The following is a 22,150-nucleotide window of genomic DNA, read 5'->3' as shown; positions in this document are numbered from 1 at the left end:
TTGATGCCAAAAACTGAAGTTGTATTCCCCCTCCTCCACACTGATTCTTGGAGACCTCACTGGTCAGCCTATGACAATCAGCTGCTATTGCGATTGGCATATTAGAAGTTAATTATATATAATTAATTCAATACAGTTTGATTCAAGAGTCCTTCACCATATTCAGTAGCAAGACCAAAAGTTTTGATTCAAAAATCTAGATGAAGTGATGTAGCCATATTTCCTACCATAAAGGTTGGTGCAACTGCCTGTACAGTTCCTTGCATGTTTCAGCAACACAGGAATTTCCATGCGGATACCTAGAGCCCTGCAGGGATAAACATTTTGTATCTGCATCAGATGCGCAATCCGCAAACATGGTGCAGGGCTATCCGCATCGGTGGATGTGGGTATCTGCGGATATAAAGCGGAGATCCACAGATTTGCAGGGCTTTATGGATACCTTTATTTTGCCTGAAACCTTTTATTATTCACAGGACAATTTGAACTCCTAACAAGACCTTTCCCAGTCACACTTCTCCAGCACTTAGTCCTCCTAACCTGTTCAAATGGCCTCAGACATGCAATGCTTTTGCTCAGCTAACCCATCCTTACCTGGGTAATCAGGGTAATCCTCTGGCAGGCCACGAAACAGTTTGTTTACATTGACCATCCATAGGCACAGCTGCCTGCAGCTCCCAGTGGCTGCAGTTTGCCATTCCCGGCCAACGAGAGCTGTGGGAAGCGGCATGGGCCTACCCTGACAGGCCGTGTGCGGCCCCCGGGCCACAGGTTGCCTGCCACTGCTCCAGAAGGTTGAGTTTCATCTAATTACTACTTCAATAGGTTTGGAGGTGGGGCATGCTGCATCCCCTCTTCCCAAACCTTTCAGAAAGGGCTTCAGTTGCAGAGCTGTGAAAACGAGAGCAGATATTCCACCATTTATTATTATGCCTTTATTGTGACACAACTGTGACAATTATGCCCATTTACAATGTGCTGACATGGATCCACTAACTGAGAATGACATTTACGGTGTCCACTCTGTCAGAGGCAGTTAGGTCACCTTCTGGAATCCTAGCTTGTAAAACAAGCTTGTCGTCCGAAGGCGCTCTTGCGTCTCTTTATGATTTCTATGTTTGCAGGAGAAGACATGACTGATGATTCAGAATTAAATGTAACCCTGTAGGTTGTCAGTGACAGATATGGTATGCATTACATGCAATAGTATTAGTTCAGATGTTGGCGGCACAGTACAATGAACTACTCACCCTTAAGCAGCTCATAATTGTGTTTCCACTTTACCTTTTCCCCCCAGAGTTTCATAAATTCTGCGAACCTGTGTGACTGCAGGTTGTTTGGGAAGGGATGGCGTATTTGGGGGGTTAATATAGCAATATTCTATTAAATCTTTTCAAAAACTGACACAAGTTGTAGGCAACATACTAACAATGCCTCTAATCAAACTGCTGAGTTCTTTTAAAGCAATCATCGAGTTGAGAGAAGAGAAATTCAAGGCTTAAAAAAGTCTTATATTGTCATATTTATTTCTTCTAATTGTTTTCGTAAAGGTGGTGAGGTGAGCTGCCTAACACAATAATACAAATTAACAAACAGAAGACTTTAACTGTATCTTCTACTACAATGACTAGAACTCAGTCCTTTCTAGCTTTTTTGTTTGTTTGTTTCTCCTTCCAAAACTGCTTTACAATACCTTGAGTGTTAAAGCAACTGTATGAGACCAAGTTCTACTCTATTCTCTCCAGTCTTCTGAAGTTATCTGCATCTCAATTCTCAAGGAATATGGATGGTAAATCTTCAAGAGGTTCATTAAAACTATACTGATTTTTCTACAAATGCCTCTTTTGCTTGCCTCTCTTAATTTGGCTTTACAGTACATGGAGAGCTGCTTTTCAGTGATAATCTTTCAGCTGCAGAATTGTTGCCACTGATGTGATCCTTTTGGTCACTCATCCCACAGCTACATGAGTCAGATTTTTAGTCAAAGAAACTAGGCTTTCAATTTGAGTGGTGCAACAGCAGCAGCAAAAACAAAAGTCTCTCAAAACAAGAGGACTTCACGTGGTAGGTTTGGATGGGAAGGGCCAAATCCGACCTGAAAATAGCCCTTGTAAGGCAAGCGGCATTTGACTCTAGGTGTAGGACATCTGTACGATAAATGGTACTGCCCTGCGGTAGCAACGGCTCTTTTGACAGTGATGGCTTTCATCTCTAGACAAAGTACAGAAGTACATCCTCTGGCAGATCTATGAGGATGTCTTTTCTGATTCAATGAGAAGCATAGCCTGAGAAAGTAACAAAACAACAATTTATATGTGAATACAGAAGAACTTTGCTACAAAAACAACGGGACATTTTAATCCGTTGATCCATTTATGGTTCCAATTTCAAGGCACATGAAGAATCATCAAATAATGAGCAGAGAAAGTTGGTCAGTTACCAGAGCACTTCAATAAATATGATTGTTTAAAGTATCAGTGGGAGCTTATTTTTCCACACTGACAATGATTTTAGCTGGAGCTATTAAATCACAGAGTTTGAGCTCCCTTCTTTTCCTCTAGGTGATCAATTTCCATCGACAACAGGGCTTGAGTATGTAGCACGAAAGGATAGTTGAGAGACAACAGGTGCCTAAAATGAGTAGCTAGTAAGCTAGGACTGTCAGTTAAGGCAGTAAAACTGGCACATGAAGTAATAGTGGTTAGGTAGCAGCAGCATTAGCGGGCAAAGGCCTGTCAGACAGGACAGCAGAGTTGGCATATGAGCCTCTCCTGGGACTTTCTGATTCTCCCTACCACTGTCTCTGAATCTCTTTAAATATGATTTACCTATGGTCTTATTCTACTCACCTCAAGCTGAAAGGAATTGGATGGGCAGCACTGTTACTGCATCACCTCAGCTTTTGTTCTCTCAAGGCACGTCCGTACCAAGCAAACAAGGCGGTTTTTGTTTGTTTTGTTTTTTGCTTTTGTGTTTTTTTAAACATGATCACTAGAAATGGGGTAAAAGCTTAGTGTTGACAGGGCAAGTTGTATCCTTCCCTAGGGCTCACCTCAGCTGGCTAATACATGTTAAAACTACAACAACTGCCCCATCAACATTAGGATATTAAAACACAGTAGTAACACATTTTGAAAACACTTTTTACCCCTCACACACACAAGCCTTGAGGGAAACCTTCCCCTCACATCCACCAAATGGACTTGGCATAGCATGACACTGCAAGGACTGGAGTGAGCAATTCTTCTTTCCCCAATCCCCTTCAAAGCCAGGCTGCATCGCAGAAGCAAAGTCATTCTGTGGTCACTACTGTAGTAGGAGTATTTGCTCCATTGTCCCTATGTGGGGGTATATCATTAGTGGTTGCAGAACCCCAAGACACATCTCCTGCAGCCACATGCAGGAAGCTTCTGAGCAAACTGAGTCATACTGTACACAGGATGTGTGAATTTCCCATACAAGCACCTTAAATTCTGCCTCTAGCTTAGCAAAGCAGAATCACAGAGGTTCCACTGCAGCCAGCGTGATCTATAAACATGAGGTTTGCCCTGAACGGAAAAAGCAGTGGTAGCTAAAGAAAAGCAAACAGAAATTAGATACAAGAACTGGATATTCATAGACTCATAGATTCCAAGGCCGGAAAGGACCACTGTGGTCATCTAATGTGACCTCCTGTGTGACACAGGCCACAGAACTTCTTCAAGTTAAGAGGATGCATAAGAAAAATGGACCAGCTAGTACATAAATGTGGCTAAGCAAAAATAAATATTCAGGAGATAGCTGCTTCATTATTTCCCCTGATGCTTTTCAGGCATCTTCTGTCTAAGACAATGGTGGGCAACCTGCAGCCCGTCAGGGTAATCCGCTGGCGGGCTGCGAGACAGTTTGTTTGCATTGACCATCCACAGGCATGACCGCCCGCAGCTCCCAGTGACCGCGGTTTGCCGTTCCTGGCCAATGGTTACTAGTGAAAATAACTGGTATTAAATCTAAATAAAATGAAGGTAGTTAGGTAGAAAACAGAACTAATTTTATTAATGAAACACAACTAGAGAATTACGAAATGCTCCTCTAGTATTTTTTTAAATCAAAACAAAAAGTACCTCATGCTATAAAAAACAAGCCCCTACCAATCCAAAGATATTACAATGTAGTGTAATAAAACATGTTGTATCTCTCTTTTGTTACTAAGAAGCTAAATAAAGTAAGACACATGCTCCTACTGAACCGCCCACCATTAGGAAATCTCTCTGAAGAAGACAAAAACGCATATTAAAAACCCAGTCCTGTGCTTCCATGTGCATTTTCTTTTCTGACCGCATCCAAACCAGAACTGGCTTTTCCTTAGCCTAAGCACAAGTTTTTCTTTAGGAAAACGGTAGTGAGTCACTTAGTGGCACGTTGTAAAGGAGAAATGCTTCACTTTGATTCCTGTCAAGTCTGATAAGGGTCATATTTACTATGTGATGTACTAATACTAGTTTAAAACTCAAATGTTTGCCACATCTGGCACTGCACTGAAAGATACGGGGATTGTTTATAATCATAAATGCTTGCTTACTCTCTGGAATAATGGAAAGAGTTAGCGATTACGTATTAAAAGCCACCCTGAGGAGAGGATGTACACTTGAGAGCTGCTATTGTAATGGAGAAATATTGTAGAAACAATAGCCACCCAGAGGAGATACAGTAGATACAAGATTATTAGAGCAGTCATTGGCAAAGAAAGGAAGATAGAGAATAGAATGAAAGAAATAACTATCACTCAGAGAAGGAGACATTTTAAATGGCAAAGTTTGCTTCCTGGACAGAGCTTGTCCGGAAAGCAGTAAATACTTTCATGTACAGTACACGTGCTTCACTGTATTACCCTTCTTCTATTCATTTGGAATTTTTTCTTGTTCCCGTATCTTTTGTAAGAGGCCTATCAAAATGTCTAATGTGTTCATCACGACTGCCTTAAGAACCTCTGTTGGAATGTTATTTGGACCAGGTTCCATTCCACTTTTTAACTGATTGAATGCCCTCTCTATTTCTACTCTGGTGATAGGTCCTCATTTGGCATCCAGATCTTCTCCTTCCTCTGTATCTTGGGGATTGGTCACTTGCTTTCCATTCAGTAGTTGACTAAAAAGAGTACTGCCTCCATATATTTAACTGTTCCGATGGGTTAGTTATTAAGTTGCCCTCATTGACTTGAACTGGCTGGTTGGTATATGTTTTTCTTCCTGACAACTGTCTAATATGTTATAGTGTCTTCATGTCATTTTCTGCAGCAGTGGTCTGTACATTTGATGCCATTTTGTCTATAAAGTCTCATTTATCTTTCCTAATGCTCTTTTTGGTCTTTTTGGTCTTTATAGCATATTCCTCCTGGAGTTACTGTGTCTGTGTTCTTGCTTGATTTAGAAGAAAAATATTAAATGAGTGGAAAAAGGTCATATAATGAAGTTGCCAAAGAAAGGACAATCCAGGCAGTGTAAAAACTGCAGGGGCATTCAGTTGCTCTCTTTTCCAAGTAAAGTATTTACATTAAGAACATAATGTTCATACTGAGAATGAGGGGCGATCAGCAGGTTATCTCAAGTGCCTATATACAAATGCACAAAGCCTTGGAAACAAGCAGGGAGAACTGGAGGTCCTGGTGAAGGCAAGGAATTATGACGTGATTGGAATAACAGAGACTTGGGATAACTCACATGCCTGGAGTACTGTCATGGATGGTTATAAACTGTTCAGGAAGGACAGGCAGGGCAGAAAAGATGGGGGAGTAGCAGTGTATGTAAGGGAGCAGTATGACTGCTCAGAGCTCCGGTATGAAACTGCAGAAAAACCTGAGTGTCTCTGGATTAAGTTTAGAAGCGTGAGCAACAAGAGTGATGTAGTGGTGGGAGTCTGCTATAGACCACCGGACCAGGGGGATGAGGTGGATGAGGCTTTCTTCCGGCAACTCGCAGAAGCTACTAGATTGCACGCCTGGGTTTTCATGGGCGACTTTAATCATCCTGATATCTGCTGGGAGAGCACTACAGCGGTGCACAGACAATCCAGGAAGTTTTTGGAAAATGTAGGGGACAATTTCCTGGTGCAAGTGCTGGAGGAGCCAACTAGGGGGAGAGCTTTTCTTGACCTGCTGCTCACAAACCGGGAAGAATTAGTAGGGCAAGCAAAAGTGGATGGGAATCTGGGAGGCAGTGACCATGAGTTGGTCGAGTTCAGGATCCTGACACAGCAAAGAAAGGTAAGCAACAGAATACGGACCCTGGACTTCAGGAAAGCAGACTTCGACTCCCTCAGGGAACTGATGGGTAGGATCCCCTGGGGGAATAACATGAGGGGGAAAGGAGTCCAGGAGAGCTGGCTGTATTTCAAAGAATCCTTATTGAGGTTACAGGGACAAACCATCTCGATGTGTAGAAAGAATAGTAAATATGGCAGGCGACCAGCTTGGCTTAACAGTGAAATCCTTGTGGATCTTAAACATAAAAAAGAAGCTTACAAGAAGTGGAAGATTGGACAAATGACTAGGGAAGAGTATAAAAATGTTGCTCGGGCATGTAGGAATGAAATCAGGAGGGCCAAATCGCACCTGGAGCTGCAGCTAGCAAGAGATGTTAAGAGTAACAAGAAGGGTTTCTTCAGGTATGTTGGCAACAAGAAGAAAGCCAAGGAAAGTGTGGGCCCCTTACTGAATGAGGGAGGCAACCTAGTGACAGAGGATGTGGAAAAAGCTAATGTACTCAATGCTTTTTTTGCCTGTCTTCACAAACAAGGTCAGCTCCCAGACTGCTGCGCTGGGCAACACAGCATGGGGAGTAGGTGGCCAGCCCTCTGTGAAGAAAGAAGTGGTTAGGGACTATTTAGAAAAGCTGGACGTGCACAAGTCCATGGGGCCGGATGCATTGCATCCGAGAGTGCTAAGGAGTTGGCGGCTGTGATTGCAGAGCCATTGGCCATTATCTTTGAAAACTCATGGCGAATGGGAGAAGTCCCGGACGATTGGAAAAAGGCTAATGTAGTGCCCATCTTTAAAAAAGGGAAGAAGGAGGATCCTGGGAACTACAGCCCAGTCGGCCTCATCTCAGTCCCTAGAAAAATCATGGAGCAGGTCCTCAAGGAATCAATCCTGAAGCACTTACACGAGAGGAAAGTGATCAGGAACAGTCAGCATGGATTCACCAAAGGAAGGTCATGCCTGACTAATCTAATCGCCTTCTATGATGAGATTACTGGTCCTGTGGATGAAGGGAAAGCAGTGGATGTATTGTTTCTTGACTTTAGCAAAGCTTTGGACACAGTCTTCCACAGTATTCTTGTCAGCAAGTTAAAGAAGTACGGGCTGGATGAATGCACTATAAGGTGGGTAGAAAGTTGGCTAGATTGTCAGGCTCAACGGGTAGTGATCAATGGCTCCATGTCTAGTTGGCAGCCGGTGTCAAGTGGAGTGCCCCAGGAGTTGGTCCTGGGGCCAGTTTTGTTCAATATCTTCATAAATGATCTGGAGGATGGTGTGGATTGCACTCTCAGCAAATTTGCAGATGATACTAAACTAGGAGGAGTGGTAGATACGGTGGCAGGTAGGGATAGGATATAGAGGGACCTAGACAAATTGAAGGATTGGGCCAAAAGAAATCTGATGAGGTTCAACAAGGATAAGTGCAGGGTCCTGCACTTAGGACGGAAGAATCCAATGCACCGCTACAGACTAGGGACCGAATGGCTAGGCAGCAGTTCTGCGGAAAAGGACCTAGGGGTGACAGTGGATGAGAAGCTGGATATGAGTCAACAGTGTGCCCTTGTTGCCAAGAAGTCCAATGGCATTTTGGGATGTATAAGTAGGGGCATAGCCAGCAGATCGAGGGACGTGATCGTTCCCCTCTATTCGACATTGGTGAGGCCTCATCTGGAGTACTGTGTCCAGTTTTGGGCCCCACACTACAAGAAGGATGTGGAAAAATTGGAAAGAGTCCAACGAAGGGCAACAAAAATGATTAGGGGACTGGAACACATGAGTTATGAGGAGAGGCTGAGGGAACTGGGATTGTTTAGTCTGCAGAAGAGAAGAATGAGGGGAGATTTGATAGCTGCTTTCAACTACCTGAGAGGTGGTTCCAAAGAGGATGGTTCTAGACTATTCTCAGTGGTAGAAGATGACAGAACAAGGAGTAATGGTCTCAAGTTGCAGTGGGGGAGGTTTCGTTTGGATATTAAGAAAAACTTTTTCACTAGGAGGGTGGTGAAACACTGGAATGCGTTACCTAGGGAGGTGGTATAATCTCCTTCCTTAGAAGTTTTTAAGGTCAGGCTTGACAAAGCCCTGGCTGGGATGATTGAATTGGGGATTGTTTCTGCTTTGAGCAGGGGGTTGGACTAGATGACCTCCTGAGGTCCCTTCCAACCCTGATATTCTATGATTCCATGACTCTATGAGAATGGCCATACTGAGTCAGACCAAAGGTCCATCCAGACCAGTATCCTGTCTACCAACAGTAGCCAATACCAGGTGCCCCAGAGGGTGTGAACCTAACAGGTAATGATCAAGTGATCTCTCTCCTGCCATCCATCTCCACCCTCTGACAAACAGAGGCTGGGGACACCATTCCTTACCCATCCTGGCTAATAGCCATTATTATTCTAGACAGAATAAAGAACATAATAATTCAATGTTACAACAGGAACAGGCAGGGTTCAGACAAGAGAAATGTTGTATAAAGCAAATAGTAACCCTACGCATCATCATAGAACTGTCAATTGAATGGCAATCGCTGCTTTATAAGAATTTTATAGATTTCCAAAAAGCCTTTGATACAGTGGATTGAACATATTTATGGAAGTTGCTATGCCACTGTGGAATCCCTTTGAAATTTGTGAACATTCAGAGCTTCTGTCAGCATGACATGCCAAGTAATACATAACAGCAAATTGACTAAGCTATTCCAGGCTACTACAGGCATCAGACAAGGATGTCTTATATCAACGGTTCTCAAACTGTGGGTCCAGACCCAAAAAGGGTCGCGACCCTGTTTAAATGGGGTCACCAGAGCTGGCATTAGACTTGCTGGGGTCCAGGGCCAAAGCCCAAGCCTTACCACCCTGGGACAAAGCCTGAGCTCCACTGCCCAGGGCAGGGGGGCTCAGGTTACAGGTCCCCCAACTGGGGATGAAGCCCTTGGACTTTGGCTTTGGCCCCCCGCTCCCAGGGCAGTGCAGCTTGGGTGGGATCAGGCTTCGGTCCCTCTTCCTGGGGTCATGTAGTAATCTTTATTGTCAGAAGGGGATCTCAGTGCAGTGAAGTCTGAGAACTCCTGTCTTATGTCACCCATGATCTTTTTACTGGCAGTGGATTGCACAATGAGAAAGACAACAAAACAACCAAGGGGCATACAATAGACTTTCACGCAGAAGTTGGAGGACCTTGACTTTGCAGACGACATCAACTTGCTATCCCATACCCACAGAGACATGCAATCTAAAACAAATCATCTCCAGGCTCGTGCACAGTTAGTAAGGTTGAAAATCAACACAGATAAAAACTAACACCATGAGAATCAACGTACAACAGGAAATACAACACCACTTTCTGGGGCTGATATAGAAGAGGTCCGATATTTCACATACGTTGGCAGCACTGTAAGTACAACAGATGGCAGAGACAAAGACATTAAAGCCAAAATAGCAAAAGCCATACATGCCTTTGTAATTCTAAGCCTGTCTGGAGAAACATAAATCTTTCCCTCCAAACTAAACTTCTAATATTGAACACTATTATAAAGTCTGTCTTACTATATGGAGCTGAAACTTGATGACTTAAGACCTTACTATCTAAACTCTAAGTTTTCCTAAACAGCTGCCTGAGACAAATCCTCGATATCAAATGGATTTAAAAAAAAAAATCACAGAGAACTCTGGGGAGGACAAAAGAGAAACCAATAGGACAGGAAATGATGGAACATAAATGGGAACAGCTAGAACATACATGGATGAAAGAACCAAACAACATAAGACAGGCATTTGACTGGAATATTCAGGGCAAGAGGTAATGCAGTAAACCAGGGGTGGCCAACCTGAGCCCAAGAAGTAGTCAGAATTTACCAATGTACATTGCCAAAGAGCCACAGTATCATATCAGCAGCTCCCCCGCCCCATCAGCTTCCCCACCCCCGCTCCCAGTGCCTCCCACCCATTGGCAGCCCCGCCTATCAGCACCTCCCCCTCCCTGCCTGCACCTCCCGATCAGCTATTTTGTGGCATGCGGGAAGCTCTGGGGTGGGGAGGGGGGAGGAGCGAGGGCACAGCAGGTTCAGGGGAGGGTGCAGGAAGGGGTGGAGTGGGAGCAGGGCCTGTGGCAGAGCCAGGGGTTGAGCAGCGAGCGCCCCCCCCGGCACACTGGAAAGTTGGCGGCTGTAGCTCCAGCCCCAGAGTCGGTGCCTATACAAGGAGCCACATATTAACTTCTAAAGGGCCGCATGTGGCTCCGGAGCCACAGGTTGGCCACCCCTGCAGTAAACCAGAAGATAATATTGAAATGCACCATGGAAGCAGAATTGAAAGTATCAAAATGACGTGGGAATAAACTAAAACTGTAGCAGGAGACGGGCAAACATGGAAGGCAGTGGTGAAGTCCCTATTGCACAAAATAGAGATGCATACAAGACATACTGTGCGAGTACTTTATATCTGTGTATATGTCATATCCTGACACCAAAGAGAAGGCATTCACAGGACACAGCTGTGAAAGTACTTCTAAGGCAGATCACGCTAATCCAGAGTCTGACCTCCTACAGGAAACACTTCAGGACCTTCCCCTCTTTGATAAAGATTTTCCACCATAACAAGAATGAGATATACACAACCACTTACCATACTCTTCTCTCTGTCTCCCCCCAAAAAAAACTCACAGTGAAGGGAGAACAAAAGACTCTATGAAGTTTCCAGTGGACATCACTATACCTATCTTATTTTTCTGGGAAGCATTGACATACTACAGTGATGGGAACTATACAAAACTGTAAGATAAATAGATACATTTATATGCCGTAGGGGCTTATATTACCCCCCAGGTTAATACACTGAAACCTAATGCCTGAAGTCACTTCATATTATTTCCTGCTGAAGGTCACTTCTCCAATGCAAGAAGCAATAATTCTTTGGAAATGGTGAATTCCAGTTCATATGTAGAAGATAAATTGCCTTCTGTTCTCTATGCAAGGGATCTTCCCATGCAAAACAACATTGTTAAGTTAGAGTGAAGATTGCTCAAGAGCACTTTCTAACACAATCACTAAAAAGCAAGCAAAGCACTGCTCATTACCAGACAGCTGAAATTCAATTCACACGCCTTACCACCCAGTCATCAAAAAATCCAGTCACAGACTCTTTGCCCTTAACACAAACTCTCTTACACTTCCAGCATAGTCACCAAAAATACAGAGGCCTCAAAGTTACTCAAACACACAGCACAACTAAAATAATCTTACCAAAAGGAACATTATTGCAGGAGACAGGAACCTTTCCTTCTCTTACGTTTGGAAAGTGCCTATTTTCTTGTACTACTGAAAACACAATAAAAACAATTGTTACAATAAATGTTATTGCTATCTAAGAAATCTGAGGTTATTGTTAAGAGTGTTTGTTTGCTTAACTGAAAGTGTATACAGAGGTAGCATTGCCTAGTTGGTAGAGCGCTGGATTCGGACTCAGGAGACCTAGGTTCCACAGGTGTTGACTTTTGTTTTTGCTGGTAGGTGCTCCTCTCTGCCCCCTCTCCACCATAGAGTAGTGAGCAGGGGGGGGGAAGAGGCTGAGTGGGGCCAGAGCCTCTGGGTGGAGTGGGGGCAGAGCCATGATCCAGGGCCCACAAAAGATTCATCCAGCCCTGTGGGTGTTAGCCCCCCCTATTTTTTTTTCAGTAGGTGCTTGAGCCCCGGAACACCCACGGAGTCAGTGCCTATGTTGGATTCTATCCCAGGTTCGGCAACTGACCTGCTGGGTGACCTTGGGCATTTCACTTCACTTCTCTGTGCTCCAATTTCCCGATTTGTGAAATGGAAATAATGATACCAAACTCCTTTGTAAAGCACTTTGAGATCTACTGATGGAGAACTAGGTATTGTTACTGGAGGAAATTGTATGGCAGAAATGAGAGGGAGGTGGTTTTGAGGCAAAGAATACCTTTGTGTTTGGTTAGGATGATGTTTGTTGATAAGGCATATCAACCGATGTTGATCTATACCTGAACTGGGGATTTCCTTAATTTTTTAGCAACTGTGTTGATAGGAAGTGCACAACACTTGATAGGAAGTTCATCACAAACACTTTGGAGGATAGAGATAAAATTCTGAGGGATCTTGATAAATTGGAGAACTGGACTACAGACAACAAAATTAAATTCAAAGAAGACAAATGTAAGGTGCTATACATAGGGAAGAAAAACTAAATACACAAATACAGAATGGGGGATAACTGGATTTGCAGCATCCCTGCTGAGAAGGATCTGGGAGTTATGTTGGATCACAACCTTGACATCAGTCAGCAATGCAATGCTGTTGCAAAAAACACCCGCAAATGCAATTTTAGATTGCAGTAACAGAGGCATAGCATGCAAGTCACAGGAATGTTATAGCACCGCTCTACTTGGTGCTGGTTAGGTGTCAGCTGGAGTACTGTGTCCAATTTTGGTCACTAATGTACAGAAAGGATGTGGAGAAACGGGAAAGAATCCAGAGGTGAGCAACAAGGAAGATCAAAGGGATGGAATGCAAGCCATATGAGCAAAGGCTGAAGGAACTGGATATGTTTAGTTTGGAAAAGAGGAGATTGAGGGGGGACATGATAGCAGTCTTCAAAAATAGTTGAAAGGCTTTCATAAAAAAGGTGGAGAAAAGTTGTTCTCTCTTGCCACAGAAGGCAGGACAAGAGGCAATGGGTTCAAACTACAGCATAGCAGATTTAGATGAAATCTCAGGAAAAAACTTCCTAACTGTAAGAACAGTAGAACAATGGAATAGACTGCCTTGGGAGGCTGTGGAAGTTCCTTTACTGGAGGTTTAAAACAACACCACACAACTGGATAGCCATCTATATTAGATGGTTTAGACATAACGAATCCTGCATCTTGGCAGGCAGTTAGACCCTATGATTCTATGAATAGGTGTCTTTTGGTTCACTTCTGCATTCTGTAACACAAATAAGTATCCCGTACCTTTCCAAGTGCTATCTGCTCTTTGCTTTGGCCCAATGACCATGATTTTCCATGTTAATTCTTCTAGCTAGAGGTGCTAACCTGAGTTCATCTCAGTCAGCTCTTTAAGATACAAGTTTTATATACTTTTTAACTTAAATTCTCTATGTAAACTATGATCTGGCACATCAGAAAAAGGAAGTAGACAGCTCTGCAGTGTCCAATTCACCTGGGCATATTAGTTTAGCTATGCCAGTTTAAGACGCTGTTTATATTTTTGACATATTTTATCACAGAATCATAGAATTGGAAGGGACCTCAAGAGGTCATCTAGTCCAATCCCCTGCACTCAAGGCAGGGCTAAGTATTATCTAAACCATCCCTTACAGGTGTTTGACCAACCTGCTCTTAAATATCCTCAATGATGGAGACTGGCCTCCCTAGTCAGTTTATTCCAGTGCTTAACCACCCTGACAGGAAGTTTTTCCTAATGTCCAACCTAAACCACCTTTGCTGCAATTTAAGCCCATTGCTTCTTGTCCTATCCTCAGAGGTTAAGAACAACACTTTTTCTCCCTCCTCCTTGTAACAACCTTTTATGTCCTTGAAAACTGTCATGTCCCCTCTCAGTCTTCTCTTCTCCAGACTAAACAAACCCAATTTTTTCCAATCTTCCCTCACAGGTCATGTTTTCTAGACCTTTAATCATTTTTGTTGCTCTTCTCTGGATTTTCTCCAATTATGTTTCAATACTTATATTGTGTAGTGAAGATGAGTGATTGTTAAAGATGGAGTGTTTGGGAGATGTAGATGGCATGTTTCAGGACTGCAGAGAATCAGCAGACATACAGCAAAAAATTCAGAAAGAAGATTTCTGAACATGTTGAAGGGGCACAACATTCCTTTTCATGAGTTGAAGCTTACATATATTTAAAACCCAGTTATGAGGTTATTTGTGTGCGCATGTAATCTGGAAATTAAATTCCAGAACAGCAGATGAAAATTCAGAAAGTAACACAAGAACTTCTTCCCTCCAGGACCTGACCCCATTGCCTCTCTACACCCCTTGTCTCCAACAGTATCACACAATAGCCCAAGTCCCTGATCTCCCATACATCAGATCACCATGTCCGAAGCCTTTTCTAGCGTTGCCAACTCTCCAGGACTGTCCTGGAGTTTCCAGGAATTAAAAGATTAATCTTTAGAGATTCTGTCATGGGATGAAACCTCCAAGAATACGTGCAACCAAAATTGGCAACCCTAGTTTTCAGTAGTACATTTTTTACCTCTAGAACATACTTGGAGGGGGAAAAAAGTGCACACTATATATCTTCTGCTGTTTTATTTGAGATAAAGGCAAGTTTCATTTCAGAGAAATGTGCTCTCTCAAATTAGTACATAGTATCTGCTGCTGTGATAGGAGATTCTACAGATATCAAACCAGATATGAATAGAGCGGGATGTTTCCTTCTGCTACACTCAGATTTGCCAAATTAAAGTATGTTTGTGACGTTTTAGAGAGTTAGAATCATCCATCATCTCTGCTGTCACAAGCTTTGAGTGTGCAAATGGAAACAAGATGTTGCCTCGGAATGCAGCTTTAAACAAGGTTTTTACAGCTTTGTAGCTTACAAAATTCTCTCACTGAAAGACTGTTTGCCTCTGAAAGGATATGCACTATAACTACAGTTGTAACACCACAAGGAAAATGTGTCATATTAGTCACTGGATGGTCATTTAATAAATTTCAGTATCCCAATATTAAACACATGCTCTTATTAATATTCATGTTATTTGCACAGAAAAGATTAGGTTATCAAAGTACATACCACACTGTAGCCCAGAAAAGTAGAGGGGGAAATCAAAATTCTGTTGTAGTAATAAAGGTTTCCTTCTCCAATGATAATCAACTCTGCATAATTAAAATAGCTCAGACTGCTGAACTAATTTTCAGACTGGAGGTTTCTTCCTGTAGCAACACTTACACATAAAGTTTCTACTGTGACTGAATTTAATCGTGAGTCTAATTACAATTTTAATGAATATCTTCAGCACTGCATGTAAACTTGCACTCCTCAGTCTTGCTATCAGAGCATTTTAAAGGCTTTTCTACATTTAATATTGTTCTGTGGGATGTTCATGTGAAGCAGGATTTTTCAAACTGAACGTTTAAAATGTGTTTAGGTGAATTAAAGTAATTTGTACCATTTTGGCTTCTCTTCTTCAGAATAGGGTTTTTATTGTAATTTTAAGTTTGACATCCATAGCTCTTGATATTCTTACTGTACATGTGGCTCTAAATAGCCCTGGAAGGCTCAGTGGCAAAAGTCAACCTGAACACTGTTCTGGGTAAAACCCAAATTTTTCTGATTGGCAATTTCAAACATACTGCAAACCGTAGCATCTTAGTGGGCACACTGGAAAAACATTGTCAGTAATGCAGCGCCCCATCAAAAACAAATTTCACAAACCAAAACCCTTGATGGCCCTAGCCCCTTTGGAAGATGGAATAGACAAACAGATCTATGGAAAGAAGGGTGGTGGTTTTATGACATATGCTGTGCCCTCCTTTTGCCTCTGAGCCAGTGAAATCCCCCGCATGTCATGTCGGCATTCTTGGGACTCTGCAGTTTGGAGGAAATGAAGAAAAGGAGAAGCCACTCTACATGACATTCTCCTTCTGAACCGGACATCAGAAACAGCATTAAAATACAAGCTGCTTCCTTTGAGACCACTGGAGGGAGACTGGCAGAGGAGGAGAAGGGGGCATCAGAGCACAGAAATCGAATGGCACTCTAGTTTCCAAACTGTGTTGCTGAAATGGGCAATAGGGGAAAGGCACCAGATGGAAATATGAAGGGATTGCCATTGTGACGGGATCCCAGGGGTGCAGCCTGGGACTGTGGGACTGCTATGCCCCCTTAACTCTCTCCAGCCTGGGCTCTCTCTTACAGTGCCTTGCTCGTGACCAGCAGCAAACCCCTCCAGGTGCTGTTATCACTCAGCACAACTGCATGTGGAGCCCCACACCCAGCTAGATTGCATGAATACTCCCAGAGCTACTCAGAGAAAGGCACCAGCAGAATTTCCTCCCCCGCCTCCCCCGTGCAGCTCCCAGCACTGTGCCCCAGGAATATACCATCTTGCTCAAGACGAGCAATGCAGATGTATTAACTGAATCAATGGATAGTGGATATACACCAGCCTTTGCAAAACCTGAGCAGATTTGCCACACACTTCATACAAACTCCCTGGTAAAGATAAACAGTAAAACAAATTTATTGACTACAAAAGATAGATTTTAAGTGATATCAAGTGACAGGCAAAAAGTCAGAGTTAGCTACCAAAAGAAAAGAAAATATAAGCACGCAGTCTAAACTCTCAAACCTATTAGACAGTGCAACATCTAGATTAAGCAGTTTTTCCTCACCCCCCTGGGTATTGCAGTTCATTGTACACAGATTTCACCCTTGAAATCTGGGCCATTCTCCTTAGTTGCAGTCTTCCGATTGTCTTTGTTGCTTGGATGAAGGAGAAAAGCCAAGCATGGGCTTGCTCTGTTCTGCTTTATACCCTGAGTCCCATGTCCTTGTAGAACACAAAGTCCAGGCATGTCTGGTGGGCATTACTGAGTCTCCAGGCCAGGTTGAGCAATTCCCCTGGTGTGGCCTCATGCAAGTGAGTCAATAAATTGTAGTTCCCTTGCTGGACAATGGCTATTGATGGATTGTTTGACACCCCACCCAAACATTGGTTACTTTCCTTGCTGATGCCTCTGGGGAGCGAATATCTGGCTTATTCCTCAACTCACAGCATGTTTTAGTGACAACCATACAACACAATTCTCATAACTTAATTGCATTAATGATACACATATATGGATAGAGCAATGACTTTCAGCTTTCAGCAGATCATAACCTTTCCCCTGATACCTTACAAGACATGCATTATACATAAGATCACGATTATATAAAAATGAGGAATATGGGGGTTCCAGGATGCTCCCCCAAGGTATAGAATGTCACAGCCACTAATGTAGGTAACCTAGGATCCAATGGGTGGGAGCCAGCATTTTCCAGAAATCCTCAAGCTGCACAGGTTTGAGATGTCATAACCCTTGCCCTCCCCTATACCCTCCTCAAGGGTTCAAATACATGGGGTGAAATCATAGGTGCTGGAACTAGGGGTGCTGATGCATCCCCTGGCTTCAAGTGGTTTCTATTATACACGGGTTTACAGTTTGGTTCAGTGGCTCTCAGCACCTCCACTACAAAAATTGTTCCAGCAGCCCTGGCTGAAATCCTGTCTCCATTGACGTCAATGGCAAAGCTGTTCCTGACTTTAATGGGACCAGGATTTAATCCATGGAGTTTCCTAGTCTCTTTCCCTTTCTCCCCTCAAATAATTAATCCTGACTCATCGGTTCTCCCACAGGAGGGGGAAATAGATCTTCCTAATTCTGTTTATTTAGGAGAGACCTGGATATTTCTCTCTCTCTCTCACACACACACACACACAGAGAAAATTCTTCCTTCCATGTATCCAGGAAAACACTGAAACAGAACACTCAGTCCACAGAAGATGTTATAAAGAGTGCAGCCAAAATCAAACATAGTTAAGGCCCTAAACACCACACCATCTGAACCCAAATTCTTGGTTATGGCCCTGGGTTTCTGTGGCATTTCAGTATGGCAAACTAAAAAAAATCTGTGGCAGCTTCATGTAAAATGGCAGTGTTTAATTAAATATGAAAATTAATGATAAAGTTGGTATGTTATTTCCAAGGGTTTTTTCTTTATATTAAATTCAATTTATTTTATGCTGCCCTTAAATTGCAATGTGCCCGAGTTCTAACTGGATATGGCATTATAACAGAACTGCACTGTAGAAGTTTGCCAAAGGAAAATTGTATGTTTTGGCAGTTTGAAAGGGAACATCTGGAACCTGGGCAGGCGGCAGGTTTGAGATTATGAGATAGACACATTCTCTAGCTGATTCTGCTAAAACAATCGGCAGTGAAATAGTTAAGGAAGAGGAGATGTAATTATGATTAAGTTCCAGAGTTAACACACAGTTAGACTAATAGTGGAACCAATTCAGACCTCTTTAGGATGGCTGAGTTTTGGGAAAAGGGTTGTTTTGTTTGCACTCTTTCTGAAGATTCCAGCTGAGAGGATTTAAACTTGATTCACGTTGTGAAGATTTTCATGACTAGAAATTTAATATTTTAAATAAAAGCTTATATCGAGGAGCACAATTCTGTGGCAAGTGCCTCTGGATACAGAACCATAAAATACATGAGTTCCAAAATATAGTGGGAATTATAGCTGAAACTCAAAATTATAGTTTTGGAACTAAAAAATGTTTCACTCAAAATGGCCTTATTCAAAAACAATTTTGATTTTAATTTTAACTTTTCAAAAATTGTTGATGAACACTTTTGATGAACAACTTAGACAGTTAGTAGTTTGTTTTGTTTTTTGCATTGCCAAGTTTGATTGCTCAGAAGATGAGTTTTTTTAGAGATTAAAAATTGCTATTTTCAAACACAAAAAGTGGATACATTCCATGGAAGTTTTCAAAAAAAAAAAAAAAAAGAGATCAGTTTAAAACAAATGGAACAAAAACACTTAAAATGTTTGCAATTTTTTTGGTTTTTAAACCAGCTTCAGTTTGAATGCCCATCCAGACACAGCAGGATTTAGTTTTATCTTCTTTGTCCCATTGACAGGCTCATTTTATCAACAGCATAATAAGGACTTGCTTTTTAAAACTTCAAAATGTTTTCAAAAGCAAATCTTACATCAGAATTCTCTGTATCAGTTTTCACTTTACTCTGACGTACAACAAGATTTCAGCAGATTCCGAATTCCAGAAAAGAAGGGTTTGGCCTTTTATTTCAGTTTCTTGTACACCAAATAATGAAAGACCCCTTCAGTGCTCTCATACCTGTGTAGTTATTAATTAGCATCTCTCTTCATCTCTGCCCTTAGAATCAGGGAAAGAAGGCAAAACTGGATTTTATTTTTCTCAGTCTTTCACGTCACTTTCAATATGCCCTGTCAGACCATATTCCCTCTCTCAAGTTGGACATACAAGAACTGTGAGTAAATGACTTTCCCTCTATGCTCTAGACCCAGTTCACAAACCCTGTCTAGAGTCAAAGCTTACATCCCTCCTAGAGTTTTACCGAACTAACAAATTAACAATTGACAATGTCCAATCCAAGGCTGACTGCTCCTAAGGTACCGAAAGATAGGATTGCTCAACCCAGAGGAGATACTGCAGTATGAAGCACGTACACAAACAGCAGCCAGTCAGCAACTAATTGTACCGAAAACAAAACATGAGGAAAAGCACACAAGAACATCCTGCAACTTGCTATATTTAAACAATCAGCATTGCGGGAGTTGTACGACTTATTCCAATACATTATACTTAAACCAAAAGGCAGACATCTGCTGCCTCATTCTTATTTAGGGTTGCAGGTATCCAGTTTTTGACCAGAACACCCAGTTGAAAATGGACCCTGGGGGCTCTGGTCAGCACCGCTGACTAGCTGCTAGAAGTCCGGTTGGTGGCACAGCAGGGCTAAGGCAGGCTCCCTGCCTGCCGTGGCTCCACACAACTCCCGGAAGCAGCAGCATGTCCCTCCTCTGGCTCCTACATGGAGGCGCAGCCAGGCAGCTCCATATGCTTCCCCCACCCCAATCGCCGGCTCAGTGGCTCCCATTGGCCAGGAATCGTAGCCAATGGGAACTGTGGGAACAGCACCTGCAGATGGGGCAGTGCACAGAGCTGCCTGGCAGTGCCTCCATGTAGTAGCCAGAGCGGGGGACATGCCAGTGCTTCCAGGAGCTCCCTGAAGTAAGCGCTGCCCAGAGCCTGCACCACTGACCCACTCCCACCCTTCAAACCCCTGGATCCCAGCCCCCTCCTGCACCCCAAATCCCTCATCCCCGGCCCCACACCAGAGCCCACACCCTCAGCCAGAGCCCTCACACCACCCCAAACCACCTGCCTCAGACCGGAGCCCCCTCCCACACCCTGAACTCCTCATTTCTGGCCCCTCCCTGGAAACTGCACCCCCAGCCCAGAGCCCGTACCTCCTCCCACACTCCAACCCTCTGCCTCAGCCTGGAGCCCCCTCCCATGCTCCAAACCCCTCGGCTTCACCCCTCCCCACCTGGAGCCCCCTCTTGTAACCCAAACCCCTCATCCCCAGCCCCACCTGGGAGCCTGCACCCCCAGCCAGAACCCTCACCCCCTTCCGCACCTCAAGCCCCTGAGCCAGCCTGGTCAAAATGAGTGAGTGAGTGAGTGAGGGTGGGAAGAGTGAGCGACAGAGGGAGGGGTGGGGGAATGGAGTGAGCAGGGGCTGGGCTTCTAAGGAGGGGCAGGGCAGGGCAGGGCAGGGCAAGGGTGTTCAGTTCTGTGCAAGTGGAAAGTTGGCAACCCTATTCTTATTCCCTCCAGCTGTCCTAACTTGTTACTACTGGAAAGGATGCAGAGAGAAGCTGACTTCAGCCCATGTTTTCAGGCTAGATCATGAACACTTTCCTGATTTGGCTGATTGTGGGCTTTGCCCCCCCAGTCACAGTCACTCATGAATCTTCCCAAGCATTCTCCAGGGCGCATTCAGAGTAAGTTATGTCAATCACCATATTTTGTTTTGAAATTAATTTTAAATAAATTTTTCCAAAAATGGTGTGTATGCTGCTTCTTCCCCTTTCCTATAGAAGAGGCCACGTTTTGCATTCAGATATCATACTCTTAATCTAGTTCTCCCAAGTTTCACTCTGACTATTTGGTAACCTGGTCTCCTTCACCACGCTGTTGGACACCACCACAATTAATGGGACTGCCTTTCTAAACTCTTGCCGATCTAGAACAATCCTGCTCCTTTCATACTTATCCTGTTTTGAGATCCAAGATGCTTTAGTTTACATTTTATTATTCCGATTGTTTGCTATATGTCTACCTAGTTCAAAGTTAAATCATTGGCTCTTCCTCACTCTGCCTTCTCCCAGTTTTATATTGCCAAAGAAAACTATGGGCTTGCAGTTAGCTTCCCCCACCCCTCCCATCTAGGATGTTTATATCAGACTGGAAACAGTTCAGATTCGAGTATTGGTCCCTTGGGACCCCATTTAATTCTTTACTTAAATTGAAATACCTCCTCTTACAAGCACTTTTTATTCTATGTGTGTAACCACTAAGCTTTTTATCCACTTCCATCTTACTGTACCTCCTGGATCTTTACGGCTTTTACTATAGACAATTATATGCCTGTATTTGATACTTGCCACTTTAGGTCCTGCATTTCACCTGAAGCACACTATGTATATAGTCTAATATTATGCTAGATGTGTCAAACATCCCTTTGTGATGCCTGATGTTTTTTCCCTTGCATACTTCTACTTTTCTTAGTGGAGTAAATGACCCTTTTTCCTGCAGTAGTAGCCCCCCTCAGGTGCACATTAGGAATATAGCAACCAAAACTCATTACCGTTTAATTGCTACTTGCTGTTTTCTGTGAAATGAGGGTGTGCTCAATCCAGTTCCTAGTGGACAAGTGGCCTCAGCACAAAACTGCAGCTCTCAGCCCTTCACTCCCAGCTCCTAAGCTGCCTGGCTTTCTCTCCTCCGCCTGCTACCATCATAAGAACAGCCATACTGGGTCAGATCAAAAGTCCATCTAGCCTTGTATCCTGTCTTACAACACTGGCCAATGCCAGGTGCTTCAGAAGGAATGAATAGAACAGGTCATCATCAAGTGATCCATCCCCTGTCTCCCATTACCAGTTTCTAGCAACAGAGGCTAGGGACACCATCCCTGCCCATCCTGGCTAATAGCCATTAATGGATCTATCCTCCACAAATTTATCTAGGTCTTTTTTGCACCCTGTTATAATCTTGGGCTTCACATCATCCTCTGGCAAAGAGTTCCATAGGTTGATTGTGCGTTGT

The sequence above is a fragment of the Chelonia mydas genome, chromosome 4 (genome assembly GCF_015237465.2).
Source record: "Chelonia mydas isolate rCheMyd1 chromosome 4, rCheMyd1.pri.v2, whole genome shotgun sequence".
Classification (NCBI taxonomy): Eukaryota; Metazoa; Chordata; order Testudines; family Cheloniidae; genus Chelonia; species Chelonia mydas.
The sequence above is the reverse complement of the archived record's forward strand: the minus strand, read 5'-3'. Positions refer to the sequence as shown.